We start from the raw sequence: 18,169 nt of genomic DNA on the forward strand, positions 1-18,169 counted from the left end.
AATTATAGCGTTTACAATTACTCATAAAACAGGTAAAACAATCTCTTCTTTTACTTTTAACTAATTATTTTTGTTCTCCACAGATAATTTTAAAACCTACAATTTATACTAAGAAACACATAAAACAAGTTTTTCTTGAACCTAACTGATATGCTTTTACTTTTTTCTATTACGAACAGTTACAAGTAGTTAGAAACAGTTTTGTTAAGAAATATAATTGATAAAAAACAATCAATTTATATAAAAATTTAAATTACGTTTTTTATTTCCATAATTTAATTAAAAGCTAAAATAGCTGCAGAATTGAGTAACTCTATATCAGCAAAAATATTTTTTACATTGAATTGAAAATTTCAAATTTCATAGCAGAAAATAGTTAATGAAATCTGACTATTAGAGTTTTGTTTCTTACTCAAAACTTATTCCTATATTTTCATCTTTTGCATAATTCGGGAAACATAGTATAGTTTATACTTTTGCCAATGCCTTTAAATAAGAACCAAAAAAAAGACTTGATATTTTAATACAGTGCTAGACTCTTATACAAGAGAAATTTTAAAAAAATAAACAAAAAGGAAAAAGTTGTAAATCTCTATTCTCTGTGCTAATTATGGATAACCTGTTTAGAAACGTGATAAAAAGATACAGCAACTATTATGATCTGAAAATAACTAAAGAAAATAGGGAATCTAAGCTTCTCGTTATCTCTCTATTCCTTTCTAAACGTCTTAATGCTACATCTAACTAAAGCTTATTATTAGTCTTTTTGCCGTCTAAGTCTATCAGCTGATAGACGTAGATTCAACGAACAGTACATTTTATCAGTCGATATTTTTTGTATATTCACCCAGATTTGCTTAGGATTTTATTACCCATCTATTTCATATGAAACTTTTGGAATTTATATTTCAATTTATCAGATAGATGTAGATAAATTTTTCTATTATTTTATGAAAATTGCTTTCGAAGATTCCATTTTAAAAACAATCTATTGCTTCAGGAGCAAAACTAATTTCAGATTTAAAATCCCCACTTTCGAATTAGCTAAATTCAAATATTTGTTAAACTGCAACAAAAAACTTGTTTTCCAATGTAATCTGAACATAAGTTTCAGTTAGTACGTATTTTTTAAAAAAAAATAACGGTACTTTCTTTGTGATGCATAAAAAAATAGCAAGCAAAAAATAACACCTATGGGATTGAAGAATAAAAATGATCAGCAGTAAAAGTTTTCGTATATAATTCAAACGATTAAATTATTAGTATAGCAACTAAGATACCACCATTTCTTTTCCTTTTTCAAAAGTTTAAATTTTAAAGGAAGCATTCCATTTTACTTTCAGTTTTTTTGTTAGTTTACGCAATTATTCGTGCGAAAATTGATTTAAACGCTATTTTTTCAACTTAACTCTATAGCTTGAATGCATCAAAATTTCCATTTTTAAACTTGGCATACCAATCAAGCATGATTCTTTCAGCTGTAACAACCATTCCATACACAGCACAAATATCACGAACAGCTTTGGCGGTCTTTGACTGTTGATTAATAACAACAAAAAATATTTAAATAATTCAAGTGTGAGTCTAAAATTAAATCAAGTCTAAAAACAATCAAGTCTAAAATAAATTATCAAGTCTTAAAACAATTCAAACATGATTTAATAATAAATTATACTTTATCTGTATCACAATGAAAATTGCTTAATTTGCAGTTCTTTACTCTGCAAAATTCTTAAGACTTCGAAGTTTTCCAATTAGAAATTTTTTTTGACAGACAAAATTTATTACATTCTCCCCGCTTAATGTTTAAAAACTTGATTAGGTCTATTTTTTATTTATAAATGTAGTTAATAAGTTGATTTTGTTGGTTTAAGTACTCACTTTTCCAAAAAAAACTAAAACAAAAGATATAAAATATATCATATTTTAAAAAATACATCATATAAAGAGACAGAAATTACTGATTTTAATGCACATCATGAATTTTTGATGCATACAGTTACGTATAAAACTTCCACAACTTTCACTTTAAAAAGCTTCTAAACTTCCATTTCATCAATTCATTCCTATATCATTTAGTTGTTATTTAAGTCCTGAAAAGACAGATTTTTTTAAAAAATTTTATATCTTTTTACACTTTTTAGTAGGAAAATTAAAATTAAGAAACATCGGTTTTAATTCAATTTACTTACTTTCCGAATGCAGTTAAGTTTATAAAATTGAAAGACATAAAAAATGAGGGCAAAGAGAAATCAAAATTTCTACAGTTAAATACGTGACAAGAATGAATAAAAATTTATGAAGTTTCAACTGCCGAAAAGGAAAGAAATAACTCATCTTCTTCTTTGGGTAGGTAATACGTGCTCAGACCTACAATTCAGATCTCTACTGAATTGTATATTTAAGCAGTATTATTATTGCTATGTTTGCAATATACAGGGTGTATCTCTATCTCACTAAAAAGATCGATAAAGGACACATCATAATGATGATTAAGAATCGTAGGAATTCATATCTAAAAAGCTGTCGTACGCAGCTTGGAGGGCTTCCATTCCCTGAAGAAAAAAAAGTATGGTCAAAATTACCAGGGAATGGTGAAATTTACCGTCTTTCTGGCTCTATGGGGAAATGCTTTGGCTATGAGTTTGATAAAATTAATAATAAAATATAGTTTTATAATACGTGATCAAATTATGTAAATGTGGAAAAATTTGATTATTTCATCGGTTAAATTTACTTTTCAAGTTTTGTATTTTTTGGCAAATGTTTGGTAATAATATTATTTATATTATATATAATAATATTATTGAAATATAATAATATTTTTGATATATAATAATATTTTTAAACACTGTTATACTATTACCACATGAGGGGAAAAATTACAAAATGAAGGTTTAGTTTCCTTATATTTTAGTTTTTATTGCGGGAATTATATTTTTTTATTACCAAAAATGACAATAGTACTGAGTATCACAAGCACGATGGCTCAGGGGATGAAGTGTTCGCCTTCGAATAAGGTAAACCGGGTTCGAATCTCAACGATGGCTGATCGATGCGAATTCCGCATCCGGATTGCACCAACCACAGTGCTGGCGTGAAATATCCTCAGTGGTAGGCGCATCATGGGTTAGAGTCCCCTTGCCATCAGGCTAACCGTGGGAGGTTCTCGTGGTATTCCTCTCTATGTAACGCAAATGCGGGTTAGTTCCATCAGAAATTTCTCCACGAAGGCAAATTTCTCCCAATACTTGATCCAGGAGTTATCTTGTCCCAGAAGTTGCCTTCCCTTGTCTTCCGGATTGGGCTCAAAATTACGAGGCTACTTAGTTGAACATTATTAGTAGTAAGCCCAAAAATTGAGCCTGCTGTTCAACGACTGTTATGAAATAAAATACTAAACATAACGGTAGTTTTACTATACAGTTGATTTTTTTTCTCTGTGTATTTTGGACTGTTTCTATGTGTACGACTGTTAAACAGGTACTTTTAATGATCTAAATTAACTTTTTTTTAATAAATAATGTCAAAAATGGCATTTAAATTGGTTCAGTATTAGATTTTTAATTTTAATTCAAATATTTTGTAGATAATCTGACTAGCTTGTCCCTTCATGATATACTCTGTTTGTAATTCAATATTCAATGCTCGCAAATTTTGGATATGACTGATATATAATTGGATATGACTAAAAGTAAAAATATCTACTTAAATATGGTTTACAGAAAAATTCTGCTTTCTAAAATTAAAGTTCTTATCACGAGAAAAATTAATTTAACAGAATGAATGCTTTTTACGCCATGCTTTAAGTTATCAACATAAAAATTACGAAATCTTATCAGGTATTATAAAATTATATTTTATTGTTAATTTGTGTAATATCATTACGTTGTGTAATATCATTACATAAATTCATATATTATATACTAATATAAATAAAAAAGATTATATAATATAAATAAAAAAAATTCAAAAAAATGAACTCTGCACGAAATCCGTGAGAAGAAGTGATAGATGTGCCATGAGCAAAAGATTAATGAGCCGTTGTTTTACCCCATTAATCTTTTTAAATGAGTTTATTTTCACCATCATTGAAGTGTTAAAAAATAGTATTGATTAATGGAAGTATGAATTAAAAAAACTTCTCATAGTCGTTAGCTGTATAAAACGAAATACATCAAAACTGTTCTTATCGGTAAAATGAAAATCAATATTTTTATCTATTTGCATTTATTACTACTCAGCTATTTAATTTATTAGTATTCAGTTAAAATAATTCTGTAAAACAATGCAACATATATTTTTTTAATGCGGATGCACTTATTTAAATATTTTCAAAATTTTTCATGATGTAACTTAATTTTTTAATTCAGGAAAATCAAACTGTTATTGTTTATAAAACGTCTTTAATTTTTACTCTTTATCGCATGCAATATCGTTCTTTATGCAATTAAGCTTGTAAGATCAAAAATATCCTGAAACTTTTTATTATTTTTTATTAGTTTTTTTATAATTTATTTGTAGGGAGAGAGAGAGAGAGAGAGAGAGAGAGAGAGAGAGAGAGAGAAAGAGATAAAACATACATACACTGGTGTTCAAAAAAGATTTTTACACTCGGTCGATTATTTCCACGACTTCTCGGCAGATTTAAATAAAATTTCGTTTGTATATAGGTTGATATTGTGCAAAAATAATAATCATTAAACAGTTATAATACAGACGTATGATCGTGCGTTACATTCATCTGAGTCAGATGGTTTCAAAAAGTGGTTACAGAACTGAACAAAAGATGATTTAATTGGGATTGTGGTCCCTAATAGGTTAACAGGCTGCAAAATCTGGTTCCACACAGGAAATAAGGTATTATATGAATTCCGGTGTCAGTTTGTCTCACTCGTTCGGTAATGCTGTTTTCAGACACCGGATCGTTCTCGAAGGGGGTCGCATGTTGCATAAGCCCTCTCCAAAGTATCCTAGGCATAGAAGATTGAATTCTAGAGATCTAGATTAAATCTAGATTTGATCTAGATTGAATTCTAGAGATCTGACTGGCCAAATCAACCGTTGAATGTCTTCATCTTCCAGAAAATAGTCAACCGGAAGTGTTTTATCTGTGTGCATTGCCCTCTATTAAAATGAAATCAGGTCCCACTAAGCCCATGAAATGGCAAACATAAGGCTCCAAGACTTTATCCCTCTTATGAAAGTACGTCAAAAATCTGAGGTCAAGCTGAAGCGGGACTCATCAGTGGAGAAAACATTCGACCATTAAACATTCAAACATACTCCAATCTCTACGATATCTGTACCATCCGAAACGGGCTCTTCTGTTGGCGGAAATTACGAAACGCAAACAGCAATCTTCTTGAAAACGACCATTTCTGGAAACAGTGACTCTTAACCCTCAGCTTCCTGTGGACACATAGAGGTGACGAAAAAGCTGAGAAACTGTAGCATCTCAGTTACGCCTTACTGTAATCAACAAATAACGATCTTCGTTGAAAGTTGCCGATCTTCACCAGGCTCTCTCTCGACAAAACCGGCATCCTGAAGTTGTTTCCATTAGCGTACACAAATCTGGGTGTTAAATTGAATTCTCTTCGAACCTGGATTTGAGACTGGCTTTCTTCAAGTCTCGTCAAAGTTCTTTACCTCATTCCATTGTGTAAAAGTTTGTGGTTGCTCCATTCTGTTGTTTGGAATTAAATAAAAAGTATCAGTTAAGATTTTTGCAAAAAATAAAAAAAATAGCTCGACAAGATGTGCAGGAGAACAAACTGCTACAAAGTTGCTATAAAATGGCCAAAGAGAAAATAACATATTATGTGACTGTTGGTCATAAATTTTGATGAAAAAAAGACACATTCGAGCATTTTCAAACTCCAAATGCAATGCCAAAAGCAATGCTCCAAAAAAATTTTTCAATTTAAAAGCTCAAGTGGAATTTATCTTAACCACATCCCATATAGCACTCATCTTCCGAAACCTTTCCCTAGGACCTCTCAAATGCATCCCTTTCTTCCGAGGGAAGGCGCGGATAAATAGGGGAAAGCCGAGGGAAATTCCATTCTAACATTCCTACGGATAACGATACGTAGGAAGTCCTTCGGAAACATCGCCTACGGATATTCCTCCACCGGTCATCCGTTAGAAATCAATCCAATGGATTTTTCTCCCTGGTTATTCCGTAGGAGCATCATAATTACTTATGTCTGCGCGTGCAACCGGCTGAGCAATTGCGCATGCGCTAGATGTGATTGACTAGAATTTAATTCTCACCAAAGAATTTTTGAAAAGTAACTCTGCTGAAGAAATTGATTGAGCTCTTCCTTTATGATTGAGTAAATAAAGTAAGTTAATTGTTTTGAATATTTTTTTTCTGTTTATAATATTGTATCTATGTATTTTAAACGTTTACCACAATTTATAATTCTAATTATCTGTGTTAAAGTAGTTAATGATTTCCACGTTACTGAGTTAGGCCTAGTAACATACTTGTTCTCCGATTTTATTTTTGATATAATAAGAAATGTCTGTTAATAAAAAGAGTATTATTTTAAAGATACGATAGTTTATTATTTTGTATATAAAAACTATTAATCAATAAAAAAATTTCTAAACTGTTTAATTCTTTTATGTGTGTAGAATAGGTAAAATATAATAAAAGGTAAGTGTCAATGAACCATCATTTACAATTAAAAGGTTTTCAATTGTAAATGATGGTACATTGACATTGATAATTACTTTTCTTTAAGATTATATAACCGTACGTCGTAAGGGGGTAATTGTAGACTTGTATATCACATTAAATTAAACTTAAGTAAGTTAATAATAGCACTGTAATAAATCCATCAAATGTTATCTGATATATTTATTGTTTCATTAATGGTGTAGTTTTTACTAAATGATGTATTTAGCGACATATTTTCAACTGAATCTACTTGTGCAAAATGCCAGTAAAGTTAAGATTATTTTATAATTATTTATATTTTTCATCAATAATTGATGAAATACCAGAATGCATATAAGTACAGTAAGATTTCCTAAGCAGAGGTTGTGCAAGCATTACCTTTAGCTGTGGAGAAGTGATCAAGTTTAGCGATTATCTATGATGCAGGATGGCTCAGTGGGGCTTTAGTGAGGGAACTTGTTTATTATTTTGATATCAAGTCTTTCCTTCTATTGCCCCTTCTAAGCCGCATCGTTTGATTTCCACAAACAACTTGGAGTTTTAGGGAATCTAATAATGTAGATGTATTAGTAAGTATAATTATATGTATTAGTAACCAAAGGGAAGGCCATAAGATTCAAATCTACCTCAGCACTTCCTAAAGAGTGTACCCGAGAAAAGTATGCGACCTTGAAACTTCCTCAGTTCTTCCTTAGGAGACTGCCCGGGGAAAGCCATCGGAAAGTATGAGACCTTGAAACTTCCTCATCATTCTTCCTCGGCTCCTCCTATGGAGTGACTTTCGGGAAGCCCGCCGGAGGAACTGAGGAATTGAAAGGTGCGGACATTTTGCATTACTGAGGAGCTCCGCGGGAGGAATTCGGGAAAAGTCGGGAGCTCCCGGGGAGGTTGAGCGATTCCTCCGTGGGAGCTACTACGGAAGAATTTTTGCTATATGGGATTAAGCCTTTCCAATGATTAACAATTCAGAGAAAAAACGCTTATATCGTTTCTATCATTTCATTGCAATTATGTGTAAGTATGCTTTCAATATATAGTATTGATCAAAATGAATGTTCCAGTTTCATAGACGTGCTAATAAATTTATTCATTACCAGTACCATATATGAGTAGATGATGTACTTTTGATTGGCCACCACGATCTCCAAATTTAATCTCGTGATACTTTTCCAATTAGGGATTCCTAAGAGAACATGTGCCTTCAGTAGGTACAATGGCATGAACAATTTGAAAGTCCGTTTAACAGCTGCTTTCGTCAGCATAAGTATGATCCTGAAACTTTGAGTATGCCGTAGAACAAAAGGAAAAAGGATCAAACATCGAACATTTGTGAGGAGTACCTTCGAAACCTGCTTAGATACTTAGATAATCTATACACGCATATACAGGGTGGTCTTAAAATATTTGTCAAAAATTTAAAGGTAGGTAGAGGGGACTTAAATAAGCATATTTCGTATAGGATTGTGTGTGCGGTAATGCCGCCTTGAGCCGGTAGGGAGCGCTGATGACTGCGGCGTATAAAAGCGCTTCCTAGCTGGATTCCCGCACGGATCTCAAACAGCATGCATCGTTTCACCAATGTGGAGCTTGCCGACGTGCATTTCATGTATGGGGCTGCACAAGGAAACGAATTAGCCGCTCAGAGGATGTACAGGGAGCGTCAGAAATCACCTGGACGCTGTCCACGGCCAGCATTGGATAGGACGGGGTGGTCCAGCTCCCTGGCCACCGCGTACTCCTGATTTAACCTGCTTGGATTTTTTCTTTTGGGGTGATATTAAAAGCCTGGTGTACGAGAGTCCCATCAAGAAGATGTTGTTGCCCGCTTGTCTGTTACTGCTTTACATGTGCTCGACATGCCTAACGTCTTTTCTAATGTACGCCGATCCATGCACCGTCGCTGTGAATCTTGTATCGATGTTGATGGCTGCTCTTTGGAGCACCCCTTGTGAACTGTTGATAAATTTTTATTTTCTTTTGTCTTTACTGGTCTTTTCAGTTTCCTCTGATTAATACTGCTTTACAAGCTAGTGCTTTAATGTGCCATTACCGCACACACATTCCTATCCGAAATATGCTTATTTATGTCCCCTCTACCTACCTTTACATTTTTGACATATATTTTAGGACCACCCTGTATATATATATATATATATATATATATATATATATATATATATATATATATATATATATATATATATATATATATATATATTTAATACACTTTGCAGTGAAACAATGAAACTAGGATATTCATTTACTCAGTACTATACTAACTATTAAGGTATGTTCATTATTATAATGCTATTATTTTGCTATAATATGTTTTAATCGAGAATAATGATAAAAATTCTGAATACTGATTGTCGTACAAGTCCTTTTTTATTTGTAAAATGGTTTTCCAATAAATTGATTTGCAGGATTATTTCCTGCCTTTTATCGTTCCGCACATTCCTTCATTACCTGACTAATTCATTTCCTCACTCAATCATTTGTTCATTTTTTTTCATTCATCATTGTTTCTATTCATTCCTTCTCTAAACCATTCCCTCATTTGCAGTCTTTATAACGTTATTCATTTTTACGATGAATAATGCGCGAAGTCCAGCTTTCAACAGTCTGAAAAAATTTAATTGCAGAAAAAAAAGTGAAAGACGTTAACAGTCTCTAACCTATCTCCCATACATAACTGCTGACATAAACAAAAAATGTGTTTTTAAACCTATTAAAATTGAATAATATTAAGAAAATGCTACGCACTTTAGTAATAGATTATTCTTGATTAAAGTAATTAAAATAACTTAATTATTTTTTTGTTGGTGAGTTAGACATATATCTACATTTCATTTGATGGCTTATGTATCGCCTTAATGAAAGTCTATACAAATGCAAGAGTAGTAAAATTAGCTTGTAACAGGTAATTGGAAATTTCTAAGTACAGCGCCATAACACTCTTTAGAGATAATTGAAACTATAAATCATCCATGACATGTTCAACTACAATTAACACCGATAATTTCTGCAGCAATCATTAGATGTGTGGGTAGAACAGGGATTATGGCTAGCTGTTAATCGATGTAAATTTCCTCCCTTTTAGAAGTGCTTTGTCAGGTATATACTGAACAGTTTCGAGGCTATTTCCTGTCCATATATTCACGGTAATTGATTATTAAAATACATGCTAACTTTTTGCATTATAGGGGGAAATATATTCCGTGATTATATTGTCATAATTGTGCCCTTTTTGTCAGGAATAATGATGAGGATTTAGATTATGAAATTGGAGAAAAAGTTTGTTTTTTTAGAAGTCAACAAATAAAATGTTAAACATTTTACGAAAAAAAAATATTTCTTGTCCGAAATTGATATAATTTTATGCGGAAAATTTAAAAAGCTAGAAATTTATTAAAGGGATTCCTACCCTGTAAAATAACTTGAATCAAATTGTAATAAAAAGTACCGTCACTCAGGGTGCAGGTACTTTTTGCTGTAAAATTCATTCTTATAGGAACTTGTTACGAGCAAAAAATAAGTACGTTAATTTTTACTGTAATTTTTGCTGTAATAATTACCGTAATATCACTGAATCACCCTAATTAAATAAATATTATTGTTGATATTACGGTACAATGTACAGTACTGTATAGTGAACAATGAATTTTGTAATAAAATGGATTGTACGGATGATTCCCCCAAATTGCTTGTGTCAAAAGTCAAAAAAGCTAACCACTTCAAAGTCGAGTAAAAATCTAGAAAAATGTATTGCTAGGAAAAATGGAACTTATATAGTTAGAAATCAAGTGAGTAAGAAAATTTTAAAAAAATATTTATTTCTCAAAGACTTAAAATTTAAAAAAAATTTAACCATAAAGCTTACAAAAACATATTGTAAATAATGTTTTCCCAATAAAAGAAATATTAACTAAAAGTTACATAAAAATTTGCAACTAAAAGAAAGTTTGAAAAGATATTAAAGAATTAAAGCTTTCTCAACAGTTTAAATGGTTAAAAAATCACTATTTTTTTTAAAATTTACAATTGAATCACATAAAACCCCCCTACAAATAATACCATAGCGAATTGAGTTATTTGTAGGGAATATCCAATGTATGGTACCTTTAAAAATGAGTAAGAAAAATAATAAAAACAACCCCTAGGAAAAATCCAGAAAAATATTTTTTCTTCGTCAAATAAATTGACACACTGGTATGATAATTTAAATTCACCTATCAATTTTCATATTCTTGAAAAAATTTTACAATTTTTTTTCTTCAGCATCAAATAAAGCATACTTTTCTTACAGTTTTATTTTCTTTCTTTAACATCATTTGACATTTTTTACACACAATTCTAAAACTTACGTCAATTCCAAATAACAAGGTTTTGTTCTAACATTTTGAGAGGTAATCTCATTTCATAAAAGCGAGTCTGTTGACGGAAATGCTTTTATTTACTTTTTCTTAAATGTTTTCGCTTTTTAAGTTATGTTTAAAGATGACTTTAGTTTATAAAATTCAAAGAAATAGAATTTCTTTCTGTAAAGTTTCGTAAACATGTTTTTTTATATGTTCTTACTATTTCTGCTTTACTTGCAGAAGTCAAAAATAATAACTATAACAACGCCATAATACATTAAAATAGAAAGAAATACTATATATATTTTTTATTAATTAATAAGTGCTTACTGGGCAATTTTTAGTGACACTTTAATGCACTATTTAAGTTCTACTCATTTCCCTTCTATGGTAAAATGAATAAATCATTTGTACACTAAGCAAAAATACTTGATCAAAGCTGACAGAATATGGTAAAATTTACCGTGTTTCTGACTCTATGAAATCTCGAAAAGCTCGTTAATTTCTACTGAATCTCTTTGGTAAGATTTTGGTAAAATTAACAATGAAATATGGTTTCGTATTATGCGATAAAGTTTGAAAAGAGTTAAAAATTGGTAATTTTATCAAGATGCTTTAAACCATGGCATAAAAATTATTTATTCGATTCAATTTACTCTTCAGTTTTATATTTTTTACTAAATGCTTGGTAATAAAAACTAAAATTTTAAGAACAATAGTTTCCGGTACGCCGTTACCATATGAACGAAAACATTTCCAAATTAATGGGCTATATACCGCGTATGTTGGTACTGTTAACCAGAATTATGTTTTTTCTACTAGAAACGCCATTACCATACAGTACTGCCATTTTACCAGATTTTTTTCCCGCATTCTCTTTAGTTTATTTTACCTTTAAGCAATCAATCAGTCTAAACCAATGTTTTAGGTCGCAAATATTTTTGAAATGCGTTGTTGTGAAATCGCAATTTCTAATGTAAATTTATTAAACGTGTATTGTTAGAAATCATTACCAATTATTAAGGTCGCAAAATATTTCTGAAACACATTATTTAGAAATGCAAAATTTACTATGCGTGTTCACCAAATCTATGTTGTAGTTTATCATTATTTGAAGCCACAAATATTTTCAAAAAACTATTTCGTGGAATGTAAATATTTAAAGTTTCAAATATCCAATAAGGCTTCCAATATTTCATGGTTAAAATTATTCTGTTAATAATTATGTAGATAAAAGACATGTTATTTAAAATTGTATTATTGTCCTTAAAAAATAAAAACAACGTAAATAAAAAGTATAAATCAAATTATTTAATCAGAGAATTTTAAAATGAAATAATAATACTGTGGACAAATAGGCTCGGTTGTAGTGTCAAAGTGATGAAAATAGGCGGCAAAACTGCTGTATACCGTAAACTGCACAGCAAAAAGCAAAAAATTCCGCATCAAATTACGGTAAGAAGTACCGGTACTATTAGTGCATTATCCGTAAAATCCATTTCACCGTAAAATATTATAAAATAATTTTAACAGTATTATATATTTAATTAGAGTAATTCAGTGATTTTACGGTAATTATCACTGCAAAAATTACAGTGTATCAGATTTTTTGTTCCTTAACAAGCTCCAATCAAAATTAACAATAGGGTGTTGGAAATTCTTACCGTAAAATTATCCAGAATTTTTACAGTGTGGTGAAGGGTCGAATATCTTAGGGCAAAAGTCTGGAGATCTCACTAGGAATCAGATTCAAATAAAGTTGCTTTAAAAACCATTGAAGCGTCCAACTAATACAAATATATATAAAATTAAATTTAGTATAAATAGTATTCACTAAAACATATGTAGTAATGCAAAAACAAATGGTAATTGCTGTGTAAATGTGTTTTTTTTTTTTTTTTTTTTTTTTTTTTTTTTTTTTTTAAGTTTTGCTTTCAGATGTATATTTCAGTAAGAAAGGCAAAATAGTTTACTAAAAAAATTGTTTTTAAGATAGAAGGATATAATTAGTAACTATTTTCCGTACAAAAAAATGCACGAATTAGTTCAAGTGCAAATAAGGTATTTCCTCAAAGAAAAGGTTTTTTTTTCAAATAAAAGGTGTCCTGTATCTTCCATATAACCGATTGCTTTTTTACATCCCGAGAGGCCTAAAGCAATTTTTCAAATATTTAAAGCATGCAAGACATTTGAATACGTTCTTTTGTGAAAAAGCTTCAAAGGAGAACTTGAAATGAGTGTGATTTCTATTCACGCGATATCTTCTCCTTTTCGGAATTCTTATTCCAAGTTCAAAATAAAGTGTGAAAATTCACCTGTTTACGGCATTTGTAATATCCGGTTTAAGCGAAATTCTGGACTATACAGTGATTTATACAGAAAAATAAAAAATTTCCTCTAAAATATGTCGGGTGAAAATTTCACGAATCTTTACACTAATACTTACAAAAAAGGCTTTAAAATGATGTTTGAAAATTTAAATTATTAAAAGAAATGTATTGTTTGTGGAGAATGAAGTTTTTTTTGAACCCTAAAAAACTTACATGTCTATAAATTCCAATTTAAGAGGCAACCTGGAAAAAATTTAATAAAAAAAGAAAAGAAATCGGAATGTGCAAGATTGAGTGAGGAGTTTGGTTTCCGTTGTTTTAGAAAAAGAAGATAGAAAATCTTGAGTAATGAAAGAATGAGACGTGGAACGAGGATTGTTTTAGAGGAGGCTGAGATATGAGCCGCGTATGTTTGGCGAGTTTTGAGCGAAATTTGATGCTCGGTAATATTTTTGGTTTTTAAGAACACTGGTGTGAAAGTTGTTTTATTAAAACAAATATTTAAAGAACGTTTTGTAACAATGAAAGTTGAGATAATGAAATGCTATAAAAATAATAAAAAAATTTAATAGGAGGAGAAAATTGAGTGTACTATAAATTAAAAGTGAAAAGTTTTAAGTCAAATTAAAGGCAGAGAAAGTAAAAGGAAGAAGGCTCATTTATGTGATCGTTAATTAAAGAAGTAGTTAGTACAGTGCAGATGCAATAACTAAAAATGATTCTTGAAGGTCAGAAGGAATTTGTGAAATAAATAAAGAAGAAACAACGATTATCAAATTAGGATGGATATATACAAAGAATTACAACTCTGTGTCTGATAATAAAGTTTAAAAAAATTAATTTTGATTGAGAACTGTCTATATTGCGCCTTCCAAATACATCACTAACACATCTAATATAGTTGATAAAAAATATATTCATGCACAAGAAAACAAAAATAACACAATAAAAGATTTTGTTCAATCAGAAACAAAAGGAAATAAGAAAGCACAATTTTCTTACCCCTCGAGAGGGCTTCTTCTTTAACGGTTGAAATGCATTAGAATGAATCAGACGACTAAAGATAGATTTGGTTAGGAACAACTATTTTTTTCAACAAAGTTCATCATAGTTGTACTGAAACACCACAGCAAATTGGAAGAGCAATGCTTTAAAATGAGTGGGCGTTTCCTTAAAAAAAGGATAAAAAAAATCATTTAATCGCATTTGATGATTTTATAAAGAAGAAGGTATTTTTATAAATTTTTGAATATGAACAGGTAAAATTTTGGACATTAATAATGAGAAACGGGAGTTTGAACTAAGTACACAGAAATGCTAAGCCATGTCGGTGAAAAACGGCATTTTACTTATTGCGAATTACAAATTTTTTGAAGAGAGGTGGACATACGTCTAGTCGTTCAAAGATCTGGTGGCGGACTGATGAATAAAGTCCGCTGATTAGACGAAACTTAGAAGAAAGGGGGTGGATCGACTAACCAGAGCCAAAGACAGCCCTAACCACACGAAAGAAAACCCGTAAAAAAGAAGTGTGGAGAAGAAGCTATAAAAAGTAACAAAAATTCCAATATAGAAATGAAAAAGAAAAAAAAAGAGTGATTTTATGGACACAAAAATAAAATTAAGTTGTGATATATAATTAAGAAAATTTCAAAACTACCACAGGTCACTGTGACAACTGGAAAACGTTTTTTTTCTGTGTGTGCACGTGTTTCTGTTGCAGAAAAATTTTTAAACAGATTTTGGATTTTATCACGTCGCTGACTTCAAATTTGTAATTGGTTTTTCTTTGCAGGTTGCAGATTTTTATTTTAAAAAGACATTTTTGGCATATTTTTTGTCAAAATGTACATGCTCAAAAACGTTAGATATAACAACGTAAACGTTAACACAAATTTCTAGGGGAATTAGTGCACGACATCAGAACTAAAATTGAGTAGGAATATGGCCAGAAATATCGACATACACCTCTAAGCACGCTTCCATATTATGAACTGTTTCTTTGTGTGCGTCTGAACAGGTTATAACAAGGAAACGCTCCTAACCGCGAACGAAGACAGTTCCTGGTATGGGTTTCTACACTGTAAAGAAATTTGGATTAAGTTACAATCTAAAGTACCGGTACTTAGGGTGTATTATCCGTAAAATTAATTTTCAACTAAAATATTAAACCGCACTTTTCACAGTAATCAAAGTGATTCCGTGATTTTACGGTAATTATCAGTGAAAAAATTACGGCATATCAAAGAAGTTTTTGTTCCGTAACAAGCTTCGGTAAAAATAAATATACGGTACCGACACTTTTTACGTAAGGCCGAATACTTTTAGGGCTACAAGAGTCTGAAGATCTCGCTAGAAAGCTAATGCAAAAGAGTTCATTTCTTTAATAATAATTTTCCAATAAATAACAATCTGAACAAAATTAAAATTAGTAAAAATAATATTCTTTAAAACATATATTGTACTATAAAAACAATTGGTTATTGCTTTACAAACGTTGTTTTTCAGTTTTGTTTACAGATATATAAAGTAAGAAAAATAAACAAATACACCAAAAAAAAAATAATTTGCTTTTATGCATAGAAAGATCAAAATAGTAAATACTCTCCGTACATAAAAAATGCATAAATTAATCCGTATGCAAATAAGCAGTTTCCTCTAAAGGTTTTTCCAAAAAAAGATATTCTGTACCTTCTATACTACCCCGATTAATTTTTACTGCCTTAGAGGCCTAAAGCATTTTTTCAAATATTTAAGACATGCAAGACGTTTGAATACGTTCTTCTGTGAATGAGTTTCAAAGAAAAACTTGAAATAAATGTGATTTCTATTCACGCAATATCTTCTCTTTTTCGTACTTTTTACTCAAAAAAGTTCAAAATAAAGTGAAAAAATTCACCTGTTTACGGCATTTGTGATATCCGTATAAAGTGGAATTCTGGAAAATACTGTGATTTATAAATAAAAATAAAATTTTATTAAAGAAATTTGTGGAGCGAAATTTTAACGATTTTTCACAATAATACATACAAAAAATGCTTTGAAAATGATTGTTCAGATTTTAAAATAAATGTTTGTGGAAGGTTTTTTTAAACCTGCATATACTTACAAGTAAATTCGAACTTTTTGAGGCAGTCTAGATAAAAAAAATTGTAAAAAATGAGAGAAAAAAAGAGGAATATGTTAGGATTTACAACCATATGCCAACTGAGCGAGAGACTTGGTTTCTATTGGTTTAGAAATTGATGATAGAAAAGAATTCAAGCATGAGAAATGAGGAAACGAGACGTCGAATGAGGTCTTTTTAGAGGGATCTGAGAGATAAACTACGAATGTTTGGTGAGATCTGAACAAAAACTACTGCTTTATGATATCCTTAGTTTTTTTATAACACTCCGAAACATTTTTTTTTTTGTTGCGTGGGATTTTTTAACAAATATTTAATGTCTCTGATTTCAAATCCACAATGAGTTCCTCTCTCCAAGCTGCAGATTTTTGTTTTAAAAAATAGCATTTTTAATCTATTTTTTGTTGAAATTTCCAAGTTTGAAAACGTTATCTATTACAGGGGTCAGGTAAGCGATGCGCAGACTTCTAGGGGTGTTAGTGCGCATCGTCATAAGTAAAATTGCTTAAGAACATGCCCGGAAATGTCATCGTGCACCTCTAGGTACGCTTCCTTATGGGTTACTGAGCAATTGAGGTCATGAATTTCTAAGCAATTTTAATTATGAAGTCATTCCTTAGCTCTGCCTTTGTTATATATAACGTTTTTAATCTTGGACATTTCAACAAAAAATAACCAAAAATGTTATTTAAAAAAAAGCAGCTTTAGGAGCAAAACTAATCTCAGATATAAAATCTCCTCACCCAAATTAGGCAAGATCAAGTATTTGTATAAATGCAACAAAAAATTTGTTCCTCCATGTAATCGTTTTTCTTTATTTTCTTTTTTTCTTTTGATGGATGTTTATCGTTTGAGTAGATTTTCATTGACTGCTTTGGCAAATAATAAATGATTTATGAGAAACATAGCGAATTTGTATTTGAAAATTTTTTAATTTCTTTTGTAAAGCATTATCAAAAACATATTGTATTCTAACTTAGATTAGCAATATATTTTTAAAGTAATATTTATTTAATTCGAGTGATTCATTGATTTTACGGTAATTATTATTTTTAAAAATTACGGTATATCGAATTTAAAGATCTGAAATTGTGGTTTTATTTATTGTAATCTTATTAAAGATCTGTAATTGTAGTCTTATTTGTATATATTGTCACAAAGCTTATTTCTTAAACTTTTCATGCAAAAATTAATGTTATGTAACTAAATTTTATTTTGAAAAAGTTACATTCAAACACAAAAACACATTTCTTTTCTATCCTATAAACGAAATTTTTGAAATATTTTTTTTATTGTTAACTTTTTTTTTCTTTTATCCACACGTTATTAAATAACTGTTTTTTGTTTCATAAATTATTCATTTTAAGGAGATCAAGTTTTAAGTGCTGAATCTCATTAAACATAAAAAACTTCTACAAGTCAATTTAAATGAAATCATATATATTTGTACGAAGGAAAATATTTCACGAATTAGATGAATGAGCATGAGCCTGCAGTGAGCACTTTCTATTATTTATATCAATATATATATAATTATCACATCCTCCAAAAATATCAATCGATGGTGAATTCAACTACACATTTCAAAGTATAAATTAACATTTGATTTCGTCATTACTTAAAGTGCTTCTTCCCACATCTTTTTGGTTTGTTCAACTCAGAA

Source organism: Parasteatoda tepidariorum, chromosome 6 (assembly GCF_982258835.1).
Source record: "Parasteatoda tepidariorum strain Cologne lab strain chromosome 6, Ptep-v5.0, whole genome shotgun sequence".
In the NCBI taxonomy this organism is placed as follows: Eukaryota; Metazoa; Arthropoda; class Arachnida; order Araneae; family Theridiidae; genus Parasteatoda; species Parasteatoda tepidariorum.